This window comes from Heloderma suspectum, chromosome 4 (assembly GCF_057233095.1).
Source record: "Heloderma suspectum isolate Gila_16-S chromosome 4, 16-S_ref, whole genome shotgun sequence".
In the NCBI taxonomy this organism is placed as follows: domain Eukaryota; kingdom Metazoa; phylum Chordata; class Lepidosauria; order Squamata; family Helodermatidae; genus Heloderma; species Heloderma suspectum.
This window is the reverse complement of record NC_139461.1, coordinates 108,620,665-108,642,308: the sequence shown is the minus strand read 5'-3', so window position 1 is coordinate 108,642,308 and position 21,644 is coordinate 108,620,665. Positions and strand designations below refer to the sequence as shown.

Sequence of the window (21,644 nt, the reverse complement as noted above, 5' to 3'; positions counted from 1 at the left end):
CTTGGCCTCTAATTCAATGGGATTAGGGATTCAGGGTTGTTTTTCTGTCTTGTCTTACTTCAGCCGTTTTACTGTACACAGATCACAAACTGGTATTTGACTAGCGCTAAATTTGGGCTTAGGGGGCGGGCGGGGGAAAGAAAAATTCAGCTTGGCCTAGTTTAAATTATGCTGACAACTTCAATGTGAATTCCCTGTTACAGTGAGAATGGGGAAGGACTCACTGGGAAGGGACTAGAGCTCGAGGACATAGTTCACATGGAGAAAGTCCCGTGTTCACTCCCAGCATCTCCAGTTAAAAGGGTGTTGGTTAGCAGGTGGTGTGAAAGGCCTTTTCTTGAGACCCTGGACAGCTTCTGCCAATCAGAGTAGATGGTACTGGACAAGAAGAACAAATAATCTGACCTCATCTAAGGCAGCTTTCTATGCTCCTATTGGTCTTTAGCAGGGATTCTTTTCCTATCTTAATTTTTCAACTGTCCTTTAAAAAACAACACTCTGCTTCTTCCATTCTCTTCCTTTCTCTGCCTTATTCTCTGTCTTTGCTTAGCAACTACTTGTACCTCCTTGGGGAGGCTCTCCTCACACTTTTAAGAAACAGGCAGCTAGACACAGTCATGGACTTGTACCTGCATGTTAATTTGAATCCTTCGTTTCTAGTAAACACTGCTGTAAATGTGTCTCTTGAGTCAGTACTATAACGAATCAGTCTTCTTTCCCTCAGGCATTAGAAACACAGCTTTGGTAACAGTAATAAAGATAATTTGGGGCGGGGAGGAGGGACCCTTCTGAATGGAAAGCTCTCGGCATTTCTGAGAAATTATCTGAATTTTGTCTTTAAACATTTAATTCCTTTTGCATTGAACGGTTGATTTTGTTCCATTGTAAATGAAGTTTTAAAAAATGCTGATAAACAACAAGTACTAAACATCAAAGGATTATACAAAAGATCAGGGCATTTCCCCTCAACTGTCAAGGTTAAACAAAGTCAAAACACTGCACACAGGGCTGAAAGGGAGTGAGAGTGTATGCCTGTGTATCCTTGAGTTCTAGGCTTAGTTCACACCAACGTTGTAAACCTGTTTCTTTGCTGTATCATTGCAAACTGGAGGTGGGGGGGCTGGTCAGTTGATGAAATGCTCCTCCGTACAAAAAATTCTTCACAAAAAAATGTCAGGGAAAATAATTCTGTCCGAGCTTTCACCCTGACATTTGGTTTCTCTGTCTGTGTTTTGTATTGAAGAGCATTCAGTCCTGTGAGTCCCAACTTGCAGTCTGAAGTGATATGGCTCAGAAATGGGTTTACCACCTCAGTGAGAATTAGGTCCTTGTTTCATATTACCTTTGAGAATGTTACCTTTAATTGGAGGTGTCATTGAATTTGCTTTAAAGTCATGTGTTTAGAATTAAAGGATGTGTTGGGGAGATGAAAAGAGTTCTGAATCATGCTGATTTTCTCTGTACATATTTGTTTGATCCCACTTTTGCTTATTAAAAGTACTAATTGAAAAAATGGCAACATAAACATTTCTGTTTCACTTCACTGAAACTCTATAGAATAAAACCTAAAACACACTCCAAAACTAGTATGTTGGGATAGGTTCACATGGTAGACTTAGTAGTCATAATATATAATCCCTGAATCTCAATGAAAATGTAATTTATATATTGTTTTCCTGGTGCTCTGAATCTAAGCTGACTGGATGATAGGGAATTGAAAGCATATGTAGCACATCTTGCATGTCTGCACCCAAAATAAATTAAGCACGTGGAGAACGCAATCCAGTGGCGATAATCGGCCACCTCCGAACTTGGAGGCAACCGACTATCCAGTGCAGGGCGGGCAGAGCTAGGAGGGCTGCAGAGGGAAGTGGGAGGCAGGAAAGCTCTGTTGTATGCAGTGAACTCTGTCCACGGAAGGAAGGTAAGATCCAAGCCACTGTCTTTGCTTAAAACAAACACGTACGTTGGTAATATTGTTAGAGGTACAAGAACAATTTGGTTTGCTCCTTAATATGTTACTCATTTTTTTGTTTTGAGGCTGAAGGCATAGTTGTTTTTCTTAACCTCATTTAAGAGTTTCCTGTTAAATGTTGAGCTTGGCCTGCCATATAAGCATGGTCATTACAGTTTCTTTTTTAAATTTCTTTTAAGTATGCTTTGTGGCTCTAGTAGTGGAACTTACCTGACCTTTTCTTCAGAGGCTTATGCAACCCGAACTCTGTTGCAAGGCAAATTGGGGGATGGGAGAGAAGGAAATCTTATCTAACTTTCATAATTTATTTTGTTTAGTACTGAGGTCCTTTTCGTGTCAGTTCAAGGGTTTTCCAAATTGTCTTTTTTGCCCTGAGAACTGCTAGAAGATTGGATTTCAGTAGTTTGGCTCAGCACAGCAAGGTTTAGTTAGCATCTCTGCCTTCCATCAGTAGGACAGATCTGTGAAGAGAAAATCTTGAGATAGCTGGGGAATTTAGCCCTTTAGATGCTGGCTGTTACCTAGGGGAAAATATGACAGGTGTATTGAGTACATTATGGACAGATTACTTTCATGTTTGTTTGTTTTTATACTGTTGTATATGTGAACATTTTATTAGAAGCTACATTTATGATCTTTTTGAGATGCATTTTTGGTAGAATGGAACCACCAAAACACCACGTATCCACAATTCCCAACTGATATAGCTACTCTATACGATATAGAGTTAACACGGCCGATGGTATTGAAAGCTGCCAAAAGATCCAGGAGAACTGAGGGTTGCACTCCCTCTGCCCTTCTGACATAAGTGGCCCCAACATGGCAGTAGAGCGGGGATGAGCTTCTCACCTTTACTTTACTCTCCCTAAACTTTCAGTGGCAATGGAGATGGGGTATGTGTGCCAGAGCCAGTACTGTGCAAGCTTGTGGTTGCTGAGTAGATAGTCGTCCCGGTGTGGATAGAGTCTGCTGACGCAATCGGGGTGTCAAAATGCACTGTGGCCACTAATGGTTTCACCTAGCAAGCCACCTCATTCCCTGCCGTATGTATACCATGAGAGCAGCTATGGCAGTTTCTGTGCTGAAACTAGATTGAAATGGATGCAGATAATGCATGTGCTGCCTCCTATTTTATCTTTCCTTGCCACACTCAGATGGTGAAGACAGTATATTAAGCATTTGATGCCTTGAGCTTATAGGAGGGTTTGCACATTTTAATCAGCTTAATTTATCCTTTTGGTATATGCGTCTAATACTAGCCCACTGGGGACAGGGAAAGAGGGCCTACAGAGAGACAGAAGCCACCCTAAGAGGCCTTTCCGGTCTTGGTAATTGTTGCCTTTTTGTCTAGAGCAGGTGAATTGTTCAGTGGTGGTGTTAAATATGGAAGTAGTGTGAGAGAAGGGAAGGTTTTGGTCTACTCTACTGTCCACTGATGTGCTAAAGGCACTCACTCTTGCATACTTGGACTGCCATAAGATGTTTTCCCCCATTATAGCTTATTGGAAGATGGGACACTGCAGACTCTTTCCAGGTTATCCAGCCTCTGTTTATTATTTTCCCCATAATTTTCCAACAATGCCTCTCTGTCCCTTGGCAAAAAGGTGAAAATTGTATAGACACATACTTGATTTTGTTTAGAATGAATTATAGTGGCATTGTTATTCCTGGAAACCTCTGAAGTTTTTTTTAGGTAATCGTCATTGTTATGTTTTAAGTGTTGTTGTTGTTGCTGTTGTTGTAAATTGTTGCTGCTCCTCCATTTTGATGGCATGTCTGAAAATGCCCCCGTGTGGGCACCTTTTCATATGTGGGTGGCTTTAGACAAAATATGACTCCCCATATGAAAAATTGACACAGAATAAAACTGCAACTAAAGCACTTTCAGATGTGTGTGCATGTGCTCATGATATTGCAGAGCTGTTGCTTGTTTCTGTAGTTTTCTTTAATTGCTTAAAGGGTGAGAAGTGTGGAAGCTTGAAAAGATTCTGATTTCATTTGCATGCTTTCTTCATAACTGTCCTTGGAGTGCTATAGAAATTCTAACTTTGATGCTAACCTCATTCTTACTCTGGTTTTTCTTCTACTTAGGCAACTGGAAGGCCCAGCCAGTGCCCTTTTTAGTATAGCGGAGCTAAAATAGTCTTTTGTTTTAGTTCTTACTTTGTTGTTAAAGTTTGCTTTTAACTGTCCCCTCAAAATCTGGCCAAATGTTCAGAAGTTGGACAAATGAAGAAAGTGTGTAAAAGACCCCAGGAGGCTGTTAAAAAAAAAAGTTTCAGGGAACTCTGTAGGGTATTTTAGAAAATGTTTTTATTGTAGAATTTTATTGTTTTAAACTGTTTTATTGTATGTTGTATATTGCCCAGAGTGGCTGGGTGACCAGCTAGATGGGCGATTAATAAATTTAATAATAAATAAAATAAATAAAATAAATCTCTGAGCTAGGCCATGGGGAAACTACTGAGCCTTGGGAGCAAAGGAGTAGTGCAATTTGTGGACTTCTCTGACCAAGCTCTGACAAGTTCCTTGGCCTGAATGAACTAAAATTTAGGCAAAGACTACTTCCTTTATACATACTTTGCTTGTCCTTCCTCCAGTCCATGCAACTAAAAGCAGAACTGTTATAAGGCACGTGGTCTGGGAGGAAGAGTTACACGTGGTCTGGGAGGAAGAGTTACACAGAGGGACTCTGCCTAAGTTTTAGCTATGCCAGATCGAGAAGCTTCTCTGAACTTCCTGCTGCAGGAATGTTTAGTTCCCTGGAACCTTAAAATCACTTCTTGAGGGGAGGGGGAACTGTATCTTGCAGAACTCTCTTGAGTGCTGATTATTGTCCATGACTTCAGGATGTGGGGAAGCATAGTAACATGTTTAAAACATTATTTTGTGAGATTTGCTTAGCTGTTTTGACAAGTTTCTCTCACAAAAAAAGCATTTTTTTCAACATTTAAATCAAACTTCTCACCTCTGCTTCAGAACTTGAAGACCCTTCTGCCACTGTTTTCTTTTTCTTTCTAAGTAGCTTGGGAGCATCTGTAGTAAAAAAAAGATGGCCGCATTGAGCATGAATAAAGAGCATAATGATTCTTGGAATTTAAATCTAGGTTGCTTCTACATGTTTTCTTGATGGTACTCCTTTTCTCTTTCTCATTATATGTACAGGCTATGCTGCTATATTCTGAATTCGTACCTAACCTTGGGGATCACCTATCATCATTTTTATTTTGGGAAGCACAAAGACCGTCTTAGAATCTGGAGCCCTTTTTTCTCATATGTGCAGAAACGTGACATTCTGAAAATTGTAATAGTGTCAATTGAGATGTGCAGTTAAAATGTGCTAATGACATGAAATATTAAAATGTGTTTTCTTGGTGTAGGGAAACAGGTTTGGGGCTTAATTTGGGTCATCCCACAAGACTCCATTTTTGTTATCTGCCTTCCAAATTATGGTTTCTTGTTCACTTACAAAACACATGAGCCTATATTTTTTCTCTGTTGTAATATTGGAGGGCATGCTGATGACATGGCTTGTGTGTTCTTAATATGCCTTTATAGCCAGAGGACGTTATATGGAGTTCACTGAAAGTAGCAATACTTTCTACAGAATTGATGTATTAAAAAAAGATGTCTTAACAGTATAAACAAAGCTGTCTCTTGAAGCAGCTAAGCACCAACATTCTGGGAAGCTGTAGGCTAGGATCAGGATTTGTAGCAATCTAAAAAGAGTGGCAGTCTGTGGATGTAGTGAAGCTACCATCTTGTTTTTTTTAAGTGACCTTTAACTTAAATCCATTGTCACATCATAGCTGTATCAGAAGACTTCAGCTTGCCATCATCTGGTTCACCCCGCATATAACAGATATGAGTGGTGGTTTCAGCACATGAATGTAAACAGTCAGACTTGGAGCATGCATATGAATGGGGGCTATGTCACAAACATTCCAAGTGGCACCATATGACATAACATCAAGTGTTCAGTAAATTCACCCAAAGTGTCCTTGTTACTCTGTGTTGCATATAAGGTGCAGATAATGGGTTATATCCAATATTACGTTAGTGGAAAAATTAGAAGAGTTGGCATTGTTCCTCTAGTGGTTGTAGAACCACTAATAATTAGCTTAAGCAAAACCTACCTTAGTGAAGGCATAATGAGTTGTGTGATACTTTGCACAAATAGAATCAAAGAATTGCATTTGACATTTGCTCAAGGATGAAAACGGGGCTTTCACAAGAGGGAAAGGCTATGTGCTGTTGGAATGACAACATTGGATACAACCAAATTTTTGCAACATCTTAAGTGGATATGAAAGGAGGAATGTAAGTCCACCCCCAGTCGTTAATTCCTCACAAAGCATATCAAATTGGGTAGAGGGGAAAATGCATTGTTGAACTATTTTGATAAAAAGGAAGAATGTGGTTATCAACAGTAGTTATGAGTTGTGCAAACACAGCGCCAGCTTATGCAGTATATAGTCTGTGACTTTGGGGTAAGGGAACACATTCAGGAAGAGGAATCTAAATGGATTGGAAGTTGTAGACAGATGACAAAAGTCAGTCAACCAGTATGGGATATAGCCTGCAAACCGTCAAATAATCAACATTGCAATGCAACTGCAGAATGTGCTGGAGAATGAGAAACATAAGAAGCTGCCTTTTACCATGTCAAATAGCTCAGTGTTGTCTACTCTTCACTGATTGACATAGGCTCTCCAGGGTTTCAGACCAGATCTTTCTCAGGTCTACCTGGAGATATTGGGGACTGAACCTGAGACCTTTTGCATGCAGTTATAGCCTAAGTTATAGCCCTTCCTTATGTTTGGAGTCTGTATTTTAAGGATGAGCCTGTATTTTCCACCATCGTAGGAGTTTGGCATAGCAGAGTCTGTATTTCCATTTTCTGCTGCTTTTGTGAAACACTGCAGATAACTTTTCTCCTATACATCTGCCTGAGTATGGAAAGCATTTCCTTATTTTATTTATCACCTTGTGCAATTTGAGAGTGGTTTACTTTTATATTTCTTGTAACATAAATATATCCCAGGTCTTTCATAGCAGTGCTTGTTTTATTGAATTACCCTGTTCTGTCAGCCTGAGGGCATTTTATAGCGGCTACTCATACCAATTTCTGTTAGTGGGAACTCACTGAACTTTATTGGAATTTTAATTTAATAGACTTCTTGTCATAACTATTTCCCATTGCTTTGTTTCCAAGGAATCTGGGACAAAAACAATCTAGACTAGTGTTTACTACTAACCCAGATGAAGTGATGGGAGAACACTCATGAATACAGGACAGCACTTTCAGAGCATACTTGTCTGAACAAGTATGACAAGTCTGAACAAGTTCAGACAAGGAAAGGGAATGTTCCGAAGAGACTGGGTTGTCTGTTTAAGTGTCTCTTCAAACGCAAATGAGTTCATAGAAGATGGTAGGTGGTGTAAATGGAATGGAGCTCCACTAGCACTCCTTGAGTTTTTGGAATGACAATGTTGGATATTACCCTTGGAATATACTGGCATATGTGTAGTGATAGGGTGTCCATGCTGCTGTCCCTTCTTGTTCTCTCCTCTTCTCTGGATTTTCCAGAAAATATATGAACTGGTTTTCTGCTGCCCTAAATTGACTGAGATCTCATTTAGCATGTTTTTTGGCTTATATTCAGTAAACAAGACCTTCAAAGTATGTCATGGAAATTTTATGTCTTGTATACATATGTGAAAAGTTTTTCCAATAGTCAAAAGTAGTTGACCTGAAATGTTTGATTGGGAAAAATAATTCAGCAAAACATATTTAGCATTGTTTAAATGTTATATTCAAACACGTTTAATGTTTTACATGGAAATTATTTTTATTGGAGTATTTGTAAATATTTCAAGACAATAGCATACAATTTCCTTACATCCTTTTAGACGTTGAGAATTAAAATACACTGAAAACTGTTAAGATACTAATTTCAGCATGCCCGAAGGAAGAGCTGTACACATACGTGCATAATACCTGGACCTGATTGACTGGTATTTTATCCATTCATCATATTTAAAAATTTTATGAAACTGTGCATGGTTTCATAAAATTGAGAACCATTGAACTCTTCCCACAGAAAAATATAACAGCAGAAAATGTTCTACCCCACATCACTGGATATTGTCACTGTAATCCTTTCAGGGCTCCTGCACAGAAAGATGGCCTAGAAATATTTTTAATAGTAACCCATAATGATAAGAAGAAAGGAGTATCCTCCCTTTCTTCCTCTTTTCTCAGATATTGGCCTACTATGGGACCTACTATAAACCAGCATAGGTGCTGCCAGATAATATGCGGGAATGCTTTAAACCTTGTTTACATGTATTCATCTAGCAGAGTAAATCAGGTGAATCATAAACGTAATCTGAACACAGTAGTAAGATGGCTTGCAAAAAGTGGTCATATATTTGGGCCAGAGGTTTTTAGACTTCTCAGTTCTGAATTGACAGTTCTTTATAGCATAGGAACACAAAGGAAAACATAATGGGCCTGTTCGTGTGATTGAATAGCCCTCTGTGGCTTATTATTGAAAATGGCCACCCGCACATGCCAGCACACACCACAGCCCACGGTGGGCTGTGGTGCATGCTAGTGTGTGTGGGTGGCCATTTTGAATATTTATTGTCTGGCTGTGCCTTGTTGTGTTGTGCGAACGTGGGGACCATGGGTTGTTTAACCCTCACATAACCTTGCATAACCCATGTTGTTGGGTTATGTGAGGGGTCCCCCAGGTTCGCACAACACGGCAGCCCAGCATGGCTTAAATAAGGCATGGTAGGCTGTTCAGTCGTGTGAACTAGGTCAATATGTAATAGAAATAATAATTGCTAGGTCACATGTAGGAAATTTTCTTTCCGGTAGTCTCTTGGTTGCAGAAGCTGCAGCACTAGTTATAGCGGAAGGATACAAGTGTCTGTGATATAAATATTTCCCCCTTCTCTCTAGACACACGTGTCCTTTGTGACTTACAAAAGAACTATATGTTTGAATAGTTGTGTGAAACAAATGTGGTTTAAAAAAACAATTATTTTCCTCCATCAGTGAAAAGATTTTCCTAAATGTGTTAATCCCATCAAAATTAATCTAGGTCTTGGAATGGCATCTGGTTTGACATCAATAAAAACATATTCTTCCTGGTGTAACTTTTTATTTCAAAGAAACTGTGCTCTGTAATGCATTTTAATACTGACGTCACTGAATACTGAAAGCAAAGGCAAAATTGTAGACAATCTAGCTTTCCTGAGTACTGTGGGCATTGCTAAGGAAAACCGTTTTGTCACCAAATTTGCAAAGCAGCCTTAAACATTATGCCTCGAGAACTTAGTATTTTGCATCGCATATGGAAAACTTTGCTTTCTTAGTGTTCAGTGCTGTGTCAGTGTTAAAATTTATTACACAGAGCAGTCCTTTTTTTTCAAAGAAAAGGTTACACAAAAAGCTATGAAGAAAATAAACTATTGGCAAACCAGAGTTCCGAGAGCTAGGCTAGCTTTGATGAAATTAAAATACTTGGAAAATCTGTATATTGACTGAAGGAAAGATGGCAAGTATGTGCTTAAATATTTAAAATATTTAATCTTTAAAAGTCTCACTTTGTCCATAAAACATGCAGGTTCTGGTTATTCATTTTGGATTCACACTATGGGGACCAAATGTAAAAATCCAGATGCTTTCTCTTTGTTTATTTCTGATTGTGGATGTTTAATAGCTGAACATGTAGAATTTAAAAACACGAAGTATTTTGAGTCTGAATAAGCCAGATGTCTTACAGTTAGGTTGAAACTTTGATTTGGCTTCATGGTGGACACGTTTGTTTAATCACTGTTCTGCCCTGTTCAGATATATATAGCAGGGAGATGAGTGGGCAGGAGTCTGAATTTTAGCATCAAAATAGGGGTTTGTGGGTGTGGGAAACTGAATTCTCACCCACCTGAACTTCCTGTGGTTATTTCCCCTCAGCCAGGATGAATGAGAAGTGGCCAGGGTGATACACATGTAGGAAGTGAGGGGTGTGTGTGTGTGTGTGTGTGTGGTGGAATTCAACCTGCCCCCCACTCAAGTACCTCTTTTGATAAAACCAGACTCCTCATATTCCTTCCTTTGTCCACAAACAAGTTAGATGTGATTAAATGGGATGGCAGCAGCCACGCTTGCTTAATTTGGCCCCTTAAAGCTCAGCTCCTGATTTTACCTACACTAGTAGTTCTCAAACTGGAATACCTGGAGGGGAGAGGTGTGAAGTTCCAGGAAGAGTATGTTTTCTGGAGCAGGTGGTGCGTTATTCCTCTGTGGATTGAATGACCTTGGAAGAAAATCCTGAAGGATCCACATTGGAGGCGAGGGGTGCATGTGACTTCAACCTTACTTGCCCTATCATCCCAATGTTACTTGGGAAGATTAGAGCTTGGAGAGAGCTGCTGCTTGGTCCTGATGATATTTTGTTATGTGAGCAACTCAGTCCACAGATCCTTGCATGGAGCAGTGTGATGTATGCCCACAGTGGTCAAAGGTCTCTGCACACTCGCCTGTGAAACAACGTAGTTGGTGCTTTAATGAGGGAGGGGCCAAAATAAGAGTAGGCTGAGAGAAGTTGGCCCAGGTTCAGATAGTGTGGGAAATGCTGACCTGTGCAGAAAAGAATGGGTGTGCCATTCTTTTAGAGGCATTCCATTATTTCAGACACTAGTCATCCCTTCCTTTAAATCTGGCAATTTGTGCACGTGCCCTAACGTTGTTGGGGCTTCTGGCACAGAAGAAGGCCAGAGGCTGCCGAACAAGCTGTTGACTGACTCTGCAGATTAAACGGTTCTGTTTTCTGCCAGTTGTCGTTCTGTTTGTATTCGTGGATCCAGAGTCAGGCAGAGTTGGGTTCACTCAGTGCTGTGTGATTGTAAATCATTACACTAAACATCCCAATTGTTTGCAGTATTTAAGATGAGAATATTTGCCCCAAGTAAAAATAATGCTTCAGAATGCTTTCAGCTGTTAGTGTCATGCAAATCTCATGCTACATATGTCTCCTTTCTTTTTCTTTTTTACTTTTCCCATTTAGAAGGACTCAAGGAAGAGGCCTGTCTTGGATATTGACCCACAACTAGATCATGTCATGACGTAAGGTGGGCCAATGGAGCAGTGCTGGCTGTAGGTTTTTGAGGGCCCTTGGGCAAGATGTCCTAATTAGTCCCCCTCCTTCAGTGAGTCTGCCTTTCTCATCGCCATTGTCACTGGCTGCTATTGCTCCTCATCCTCTTTCTCATCACAGCTACCACTTGCTTGCTTGACAGGCAGAGAGCCAGGGAGCAAGTAGGCCGTGGCATCTCCTGCTCCTCCTCTTCACCACCACCGTTGCCTGGGCCAGAGCGAGAGGCAGGTGAACAAGTAGGTTGCAACGGTGAAGAGGAGCAGCAGCTCCAGGGGTCTCCTGGCTTTAAGGCTAAGAAGTTGCATTTTCTCTCCCAGCCTCTCTTTTCCAGTACTTTGCCACTTATATGACATATATTGGAGGTGTTGATCTAGGTGCCCCCAACCTTTTTTTGGGGTGCTGGGTGCATTTGGAATTTTGAGTATTATGGATGCTCTCACAAAATGTCTTATGGGGGCAGCATGCCCATCATAAAATGGCTGCCATAGCGGTTGTGCACCGTCACAAAACACTAATTGCCCAGAAGGCACACTGGTGAGACTGAAAGAACAGTAATTTGCCCAAGAACCTAGGTACAAGGCAGAGGTGGGTCTGAGCTCCAAAACACAAAGCCACTCTTTTGAACCCAAATAACAGTGGTGCTGGAGGGCAGCACTTTGTTTTGTAGCATGCCAGCCTCCAAGTTAAAGCCAAGTATAATTAATGTCTTAATTAAATAAAAATCAGGAGTGGAGAGCCTTTTTTTTTAATGAAGGGGCGTTGACCCACAGGAAAAGTCAATCGGGGCCATTGATGCGGGACTACCATTGATGGTAAGTGGAGCCAGAGCCAATGATGGACGAGGCGCCTCTCCCCTCCCCCTCTCTGCCAGTCCCTTTTCTTTCTCTCAGTCAGGGAAGGGGGTGTTGGTACAGAGACGCTGGACATGAGCAAGGATTTGGAGGATAGCGAAGGAATAGTGCATATTTCTGAGTTACCTGTTCATGCTCCAAATCAGGATGTTGGCAGCTTCTTGACTTTTTTTTTTTTTTAAGAATATTTCTGTACTGCTTAATATTTAAAAAGTCTCCAAGCAGTTCACATACAAATATTAAAAATCACATTTAAATACAATATGAAAGCGCTATGAAAACCAATTTCAACTACAACAAAACAAATACATTTAAAATACACTATTCAAAATAATTTAAACTACAATAACACAGAAACATACAAAAAGCAATAAAATGGAACGACATGTGATCAATTGCGATTATTTATAAGCCATAGAACGCCTGGGTGAACAATTGTGTCAGTCGGTGTTTGAAACATACCGCATTTTTTGCCTCCCAAACTTTGAACAGGGGAGGGTTTTCCAGAGGGTGGGTGTTGCCACCAAGAAGGCCCACCTTCGAGATATTACATGGTGACATTCTGTTGGTCGCAGCACAATCAGCAAGACCTCCTCCAACTATCTTACCTGTTAGCTGGGTATATATAGGGAAAGGCGGTCTGCTAGGTATCCTGGTCCCAAGTTGTTTAGGGCTTTGTATGTCTACAACATAACTGTGAAAATGGCTCAGTAGCTAATAGGCCACCAGTGCAGTTCTTTTAATACAGGTGTTATGTGAACAGTTTCTGTATCAGGTACAAGGGCAGCCCCATGTAGAGCACATTACAGTACTCTCATCATGTGTTGCTGTGGATGGAGCTGTGCTGGGTTGAAGCAGCCTCGTTGACATGTTCTTTTGGTTCCTGTGTGTACGGCTGATCCCCAGTGACTGGCTCACGTGCATGGCAGAAGGAAGCATTTAACCCCCTTCCGGTCTGTCCAGCCCTCCTTTTCCTGCTGCCACAGCACCATGACACCTGATCAAAGAGCAGGCCTGCAGTGTCAAGAGTGGGTTCAGAGGGACCTGTGGGCTGCATGGGATGGGATGGGACTGCACTGTATTCAATACTATCATTGTATTCTGTAGTATAGACCAGCATTATAGAATTTGCAAACTTATATGTCAAGTAGAAAATGCTTTTTTTCTTAATCCTTTTGACACTAATTTCTTTAGAAGTGTTCTGAGAATGTGTGTGGTTTTTTGGTAAAAGCCAAGAGGAACTGACCTCTTGTATCAAAATGAGTCCAGACATAGTGCATTAATACTTTCCAAATTAGTAAAGCATAAGATCTTGCATAGTTAAACACTGCACAGTGTATTACAGTTTCAGTAGCTCTTGCTTGCCCCAAGTGTGCATATATTAAATTGAAAAGCAGTCGCTGGATTTCCATACCAGGTTTTGGTAAGTTCCTACAACTGCTATGAATCTGGGCTAGCACTGGCAACAGGCAGCATTTAATTTGTTAAGGTTCCCAGAAAGTCCAGTCCTTCTGTTATGCCTTTCACTTCCCTGTTGTTTAAATGCTTCATGTTTGGTGTCAGTAGAGATGTAAAATTTCCGGAAATTTTGAGTCCATGGAAAAAGCTGTTTTTCCCCCAGGTTTTTTTTTTTTTTTTTTTGGGGGGGGGGAGACGACAGAAATTTGGAGAAAAAATTGAAAAATAAGCAATACTTATTTTTTGTGTGCTCTTTACAGATCTGAAGTCACTTTGTTGCTTTAAGACAGCCTTCCCCAACCTGCTGCCCTGCAGGTATTTTGGACTTCAGCTCCCATCAGCCTGAGGCAGCATGGGTAGTGGTCAGGAGTGCTGGGCACTGTAGTCCAAAACATCCAGAGGGTACCAGGTTGGTGAAGCCTGCTTTAGGAACACATAGCAGACTTTCTGTTCCGAAAGTTATTTTATGTATAACTTAATTCACTTATAAAATTATCATTATATTTTAAAACTTTTAAAAGTAAACTCAATTAGTACACTTATAATTGTCTGAATAGATTAGAACTACATTAAATGACTGCTACAGCATCAGAAACACAGGACTCCATAGAGCAAAACCCAAACTGTCAAGAATGCACAATGGTGACTCTACTCACATGTTGCGAAACTGAGAATGAATGTCTATCAGTAAAATATACTTTAGATTAATAATTTTCATAAGGAATGAAAGAAATAACTATGCTGGGAATCTTACAGAGAAGATGAAAAAAATTGTTCCCCATGACTTTGTTATTTCCAGACATTTTACATCTCTAGTTTTTCTATTAAAGTGTTCTTATTACGCACTGTTTAGAAACCTTTCTTGGGGGAGTACAGGCTGGGTAACAGTATATACATACTTTGTCTTACATTCTAAAATAAAATATTCCATAATGCAAAGCTGTTCAATTTTTCTGGTTTTTCAGAAAAAACAAAAATGGTCCTCAGAAAAAAAATGTGGAAAAATTGTTTTTTCCCCAAACTTTTTCCATTTTTTTTCCTGGGCCTACTCATCTCTAGGTGTCAGTGATAATACTTTTTTTTAATTGGCCAACCAGTGGTTTAAAGGGTTAAGACCTTTAGCAGTTGTAAGACCACTCTTGAAAAAAGGCTCCTTGGACCCAGATGATTATAATAACTACCAACCAGTCACAAATGCATGTTGAGCATGTTGCTGGAGCAAGTGGTTGCCAGCCAACCCCAAGCACTATTGGATGGAACTGATTATCTAGATCCATTTCAATCTGGATTCTGGCCCAGATTTGGAACTGAAACTGCCTTGGTCACCCTAATTAATGACCTGTACCAGAGAGAGACAGAGGGAATACCACCTTGCTGATTCGAGTGGATCTTTTGGTGGTGTTCAGTACCATCAACCATAATATCCTTCTAGACAGGCTCTTTTGGGAGGGAATGGGAGACACTGTTTTTGGTGGCTCCAGTTTGTATGGCCTATTCCAGAAGGTGGTATTGGGGGCTTTAACCTCATGGCATTTATGTAATAAGGTCAGCCAGATATCCATTCTGTCCCCTACGTTGATCAACATTTACATGAAACTGCTAAATAAGGTCATTAGAGAATATTGAGTTGGGTGTAACCAATCTGCTGGTGACATCCAGCTCGGTCTGTCTTTCTCAACTGAGTTGGGTGAAGCAGAATAAATGCTGTTCCAGTGTTTGGGAGCAGTCATGGACTGGAGAAAAGTTGGGTAGCCAGGGCAGGAGGGGAGTGAGTAGCCATTGCTGCATCTCTCCTGGGGGCCCCTCCAAACTGGCAGTGCCTAAAGGATCATGTGCATAGTTTGTGAGTGCTATTAGATTCATCATTATCACTTGAATCTCAGGTGGCATCCGTGGCACAAAGCACCATCTATTAGTTGACACTAGTATATACCGACTACTTTGGACAGAAGTAGTCTGGCCGCTGTTATCTATGCTGTGGGAACTTCTTAGTTGGGTTAGTGCAATGTATTTCACATGAGGCTGCCACTGAAAACAGTTTGGAAACTATAGCTAGCCCTGAACACTGCGGCTAGATCGCTAATATGGACTGGGCAAAGACATCACATCTCGCCTGTATTAAAGCAATTTCACTGGCTCCAGGGCCAAACTAAACATTCTCAGCTATATGTGATTGGTTTATTTGTTCTAGAGTAAGCATGTGCTTCCCTGATTGGGATTGGGACTATGGTGCACTGAGGGGGGTTATGCTTCCTCACCCACCCATTTTTGTCCTGTAATTCCACCCCTCTAGAGGGTGGGGGGAAGAGTTAAAAACAGAAAAAACTGAGTACATTGAGGGTTTTTTTAACCCGCCTCCATGGGGGGAGGGGTTGAATTACAGGATGGAAATAGGTGGGGAAGCTCTCCCTCCTAGAATGCCAGAGTCCTGATCCGAATCAGGGTAGCACATGCATAGTCTAGAGTAAATAAATCAGTCAACATATAGTTCACCTATATAAACATGAATGTTTAATTTGGTCTTTAGTATGCCTCTGAGCCGAATTCAAAGAGCTGCTCTTAAGCCTTGTAAAAGTTAGGACCCAAATACCTGTTGGACTATGTTCTCCTGCGTCAATCAGTCTGTCCACTGAGGTCTTTCTCCAGGTGTTCCTACCACCTGAAATGTGGGTGGTGGTTATCTGGAGAAGGGAACATTTTCAGTAATGGCTGCTTGCCTTTGGAATACCTTCCCCAGGGAGACCTGCCTGGCACCCTCATTGCTATCATTTAGAGGCTAGACAAAAACATTTCTGTACTGTTCTTCCCAGTTTTAATGAATTGTTAGTGTTTTTAACTTAGACTGTAAAATTTAAAATGTTCTATTTGAATGGACTGTTGCTGGTGTTCGTACGCTTAATTGTATTTACTATTTTTATTGTACTTTTATTGTTTTGTATTAGTTTGTTAGCTGCCCTGGAAACATAAACTTACAATGAAGGTGCAGGATATAAAATATGTAAATAAATAAAATAATGCATGAGCATGGCCTGGTGGTAGCTGCCTCTGCTGTGAAGGTTTTTCATGTGGTTCAGATCAGCAAAGCAGCACCTCTCATTTCACCCCCTGAATGATGCTCCTGTGGCCCCAGAAGTGTTTCCTGGAAGCCTCCTGACCACAGATATGCAGTTGGTGTAATGTGCATATCCATCCTGAAAAGTGGGCAAGAGAGAATACCTGTGGTCGGAATGAAGTAAAAGTAATAGGAAAGGAACTGAAGTAAGGGGGGAAAAAAGCTTGCAGCCCCTGTTGCTTTAACTTTTTTTTTTTTTTTGATACGTTGCCTATATTGGACCACCTTTGTACTCGGTCAGTTAATGGATCAAATGTGGATTTTCATTCTCCGTATTCCCTTGAGATAAATGAGGAAATAGGCATTTCTTTCAGTAGTCCAAGTACTTGATTGGATCCACACTTAGTCATGCTTAAGTCCCATTGATTTCAGTGAGCCTGCTCTAAGTATGACTAAGACTGGATCCAAGCTATTACGGTGCACGTGAGAACTTTCCAGAATTGGGGCCTTGGAAGTTTGCCAAGGGCTAGTGTCCCCTTAATGGTCGTTCTCTAATTTCTATTACAGCTCTTCATGCCTCTCTTATTTGTTTGGAAAAGTACAGAGCAGAAAAACTATTGGACTGATGATTGTACCTTGATGGTGGCTTAATAATATTTGAGGTTCCCATTCAAATGTGAATTGGGATTCCCCTCTTAAGCATGCCTCATCTTATTTGAGATAGATATTTTGAGATGATCTGACTTCTGAGCGTCTAGACTGTGTGTGTGTGTTCTAAACTTCATTTAGATAGGTCACAAAGGTATGTGAAAACAACCCAGTGGAATAATAATTGTTGGGTGTTCCATCAAGGAAAAATAGAAATGTAGTTTCTCCTTCTGTGAAATCTCTTAGACAGCCAGACATTATAGTCCTTTGGAATAAAATGATATCCACACACAAGGGCTGAAATATATTCTCCTTGAAATACTGATAGCCAAGAGGGAAAGGAGGTATGTTTCTGGAAGTGTTTTGAGGGGTAGGTTCTTCCTCTCTCTGTATGCGCTATATACTTTGAAAGAGTTTGCAGCTCTAATTTGCAAGTCTCTCTAGTATGCTGTCTCCTCCCATCTACTCAAATGCAGATTTTTGTCTGTGTTTCTGTATGTGCCCTTCCAATATGAAGAATTTGAAAAAAAATTGATTGCTGACTGTTCCTTTAAGGCAACAATTAAATAAGGAGGGGTGAGAGTGATGTTTTGACTGCTGGCATTTGTGGCCTCTTGGCAGCGTTTCATATTCCTTTCGCTTGCGTAAGAGGTGGACTGTCTTTACTGTAGCTACTGTTGCCATGGAGAGATAGCGGGGGAGGATTCCTAGGATCCCTAAGCCTGTGAGAGATTACGTCTTAGAATTGCTGTTTGAATATAGCATGATGTGGCAGGGCAATTCAGGTGTACTACGGCACTGATAATGGGGAATGACCTGTCAGCTGTAGGGTAATGTGACTGTTAAAATGTTCTCTAATTATGATAGTCTACAGGAAAAGAAATAAAGCTGTGCATATGAGTGAGCTGGAAGGAGGATTATGTATTATTCGTGTTGTGTCTTTTAGACAATGTTGCTTTCCCTTTTATATAGGGAAGAAGTTTGCAATATTATATGGCAGATATAATGAAAAAGGAGAATTCACATAGGATTCCTGTATCTAGCACCTGTTATAGGTTTGGCTGTTATGTGATCAAACTTCAAATATGCAGGTTTGATTATGGTAGTTTAAATGTTCTTGAACCTTGTAAGAGGCTACATTTGGCAGTTGCTTATAGCGAAAGTACTATGCTTGAATATAACTGCATGTAACCAGAAATACATCTGTATTTATGAGGCGACTGTTAGTAAATGGTTATCTCAGTGCAATAAGTGTTGTGCCAGCCCTAGAGCTTGTCACTGAGAGATTTTTAGCATGAATGGAAGAAATGACAGAAGAAGGCTTTGTCGGCTTTGGTAAGTTCTGGTCATTTTTTAAATTCTTCAGACATTTACTCCAGCCCTGACCCGGTATCAGACCAAGAATAGCTGTTGCTAATCAGGTCTTTTTAAAGCTCTGGGATCTGCAATTGTAAGTAATTTCCCTGACTTTGAAACGTTTTTCTGTCTTGAGGAATTAATTCTTTCCTTGTAATCTTTTTCCTCAGTACCTGTCTAAAACCACAAGATTTAAAACTAAAAACACTGTTATATGTCTAAAATTAGTTACAAGAATCTTAATTTTTGCTTTAATCAACATTCATAAGTTCTTCATATTTTGTAGCTGGTAAATATCATGTGGACAATACGGGAAAGTATACGTGAATGGAAACTATTAAAAATAAGTATGTAGCAGTTAGATGAGAAAAGATATGGGACTGGAGAAGGGGCATTAATGGGAAGCAAGCTTGAATTACACCTACAGAGCATTTTTACTGTACATTAGTTAGAACCCTGTTGTTCTTGTTGGCGGCTATTAATTGACTAATATTTTTCCTGTGTAGTTGAAACTGCAGGCTAAGCACAATGGCTTTGAAAGACAGAGTATTCTGAACGTAGGAAGTTATTGCTTTCCTTACTACAAATCCTGAGAGACAATGCATACACTGTGGGTATGAATTTGTGGCATGTATGGTGGAGATTAATTCACTATTATGTAAACAGTCACTAATAGGACTTGATTGTACTAAAATTGCTCTGTGAAATAGTTATTAGTTACCATGCTGCTTATTGAAGAAACCTTCCTATGCTACATATGAAAAGAAATATTTGAATTTCTATGGTGTGTGTTTAATACATAGGGTGAGAGTAACAAGTTGTGACATTTCCTCACTAAAATTGGTTGTACTTAAAACTAAAAATAAGAACTGATGAATAAAATCTAACAACTTCAGCATTTCAGATTTAAAAACAAAACAGTTTCAAAGTTTGTATTACTTTCTGTTCTGGTACTGTAGCCATGATGAAGACCTTATATATTGGCTTACAGGCTCTGATTCATTGCAGCCGTGTTATACAATACTTCATAATCTGGGTACTATAATAAAGAAGATAGGCTAAAATTATAGATTCCTGTGTCCTTAACAAGCACATTAGTAAGAGAATTGTGTATCCTTGCTGCAGAAAATTTTACCTTTGGAGGATTCATTTTCAAGTATCAACACTCACTATAAAATAGTTGCAGAGTTGGAGAAAGACATACCAGAGTGGTAACAAAAAGGTAGTCAATAAAAATAAAACAGCATTATGTTTAATGCATAATACTCCGTACCCTACCACACTGCTGAAGCAGAACCGCTGGATATGAACCAGTACCAAGCTAGAAAGAGTCATACAAATAAGCACCAAAACCCAACAGCATTTAAATAGTAATGCTTCTAAAGTGGTAGTAAAAGTACCTGCAAAAGCGATGTCCAGCATACACACACACACACACACACACACACACACTCTCACTCTAAATCTGATCAGGTATTATTTAAGAAAACTTGTAGAACAATTTTTATTACAAGCATTAGCATAAATTGGGCTATAAATACTATTATCTATTAATAGACTAAAGTTACCTTCCTATAGGATTCCATCATAGCTAAACTGTTTCTTTTCTTGGAATGCATTTCTCGTTAAGTGTTTTTAAAAACTGAATATTAGCTAGGGTAACGAGAGTTATTTGGCAAATGGATCAAAATCAAGATTGTGTTACTTGACCTTAAAATTATTTTTGGCTGCGTTAAGACTTATACAGCTGAAAGCGAAGAATGAATTGTTTCTTTGTCGGCAACCTTTGACAGTGTAAGGTTTCAGTAAATACTTCCTGTGGAAAGGAAGCGATGCATGACACATCTCCCGATTAAGTTCCAAAGTTTCTCTGAAGCTTAATGGATTTGTGAAAGGCCCTCGTCCATATTGTATTGTATATTTGAAGTGGGTAGTGCTACAGATCTGGTTGGGATTGCATAGTGAATTGTGAGAACATCTAGCAGAACATGTCAGAATCCCAGATTCTTTTAAATAATGCATCTACGGTACACTATTGACTATGAAAGGTAAAGACATAATTTCCTTGCTAAAGGCTTAAAAAAATAAAAAGCTGGATCATACTTCCATTGCTACAGGCTGTCTGCCACACCAATCTTATTCTTGCCCTCTGTGCCATTGTACTTGTCATTCTCTACTGATCCTTTGATCCCATGCATCTCAGCCCTCCAAAGAAGCCAGAAATTCAGATATTGTATCAGCTGCTTGTTCTTTCCCATGTGTTAAAACGTGAAGTCTATCTTCAGAATAAGTGATTTGTGGGTTTAGAGTATAAATGTAAGTAACAATATTCCTAATTTATGGACATGATGATATAATATTTCTGGGATGTTGGGATGGGATTCTGAAAAAATCAGAATCTTTTGCACAGTAGTCAGAATTTATACAAGGGTATGTGAAAATACAAGTGTGTTGGAGATCTTATGGCTTATTTGTAAGGTATTTGTAGGATGGAGCAAGTTGATGGAAAGGGTGTAGGGAGGTGATGACTCCTTTAACTTCCTTGACCTTCCACATAGTACAAAAATTTGCAAATTTGTTATGGTGAGCATCCCTAAATTAGACAGATAGGAGCGCACATATTTGCATTTGTGAGGGTACACACCCCTCTGTTCAAACTCTGTCTAAAACCTTATTAAGATTGATATTTTTATCTGTGTCAGCTGTTACGATGGCACAAAGTAAGCTAACTAAAATAAAAGGGGTTGGGAAGAAGCTACATGGATATATAGCATACTCTGACCTTTGAGGGGGCAAAAAAAGCCTGGAAAACGTGTTCCTGCTGCCTCCAACACTGGCAATCAAAATGATGAATGAGTGTCGCTGGCTGGATAATTAAGAAAACCCTCTATGTCCTAGTCCAATTACAGCACAGCCTATGCAGAGTTGAAGAGCATTTCACACTTTCCTTGGCATCTATTCATGTCCTCCTGCATCAGGTAATACATAAGGTCAAGGTGTTTCTCTAGAGAACCTTGTCACCTGGGGAAAACATTGACTTATTTGAAAAAACGTATACGAATAGATGAGTGATCAGTGTTATAAATGGGTTGCCTCTTCCAGGGATCTCATTTTCACCTATTATGAGAAAATTT

General features: G+C 39.9%; 1 protein-coding gene across 15 annotated transcripts in view; it reads left to right on the top strand.

Moving 5' to 3' along the window:
- HIVEP1 (HIVEP zinc finger 1) overlaps positions 1-21,644 on the top strand; it is a 114,019-nt gene that overhangs the window by 19,093 nt on the left and 73,282 nt on the right. For 3 of the 15 annotated variants that reach the window (XM_084850328.1, XM_084850329.1, XM_084850330.1), the window contains one exon: positions 11,056-11,119. The exons of the other annotated variants lie outside the window; for them this stretch is intronic. The gene's annotated coding sequence lies outside the window, so the exon portion shown is untranslated. The remainder of the gene's footprint in view (positions 1-11,055; positions 11,120-21,644) is intronic. 15 annotated transcript variants of the gene reach the window in all.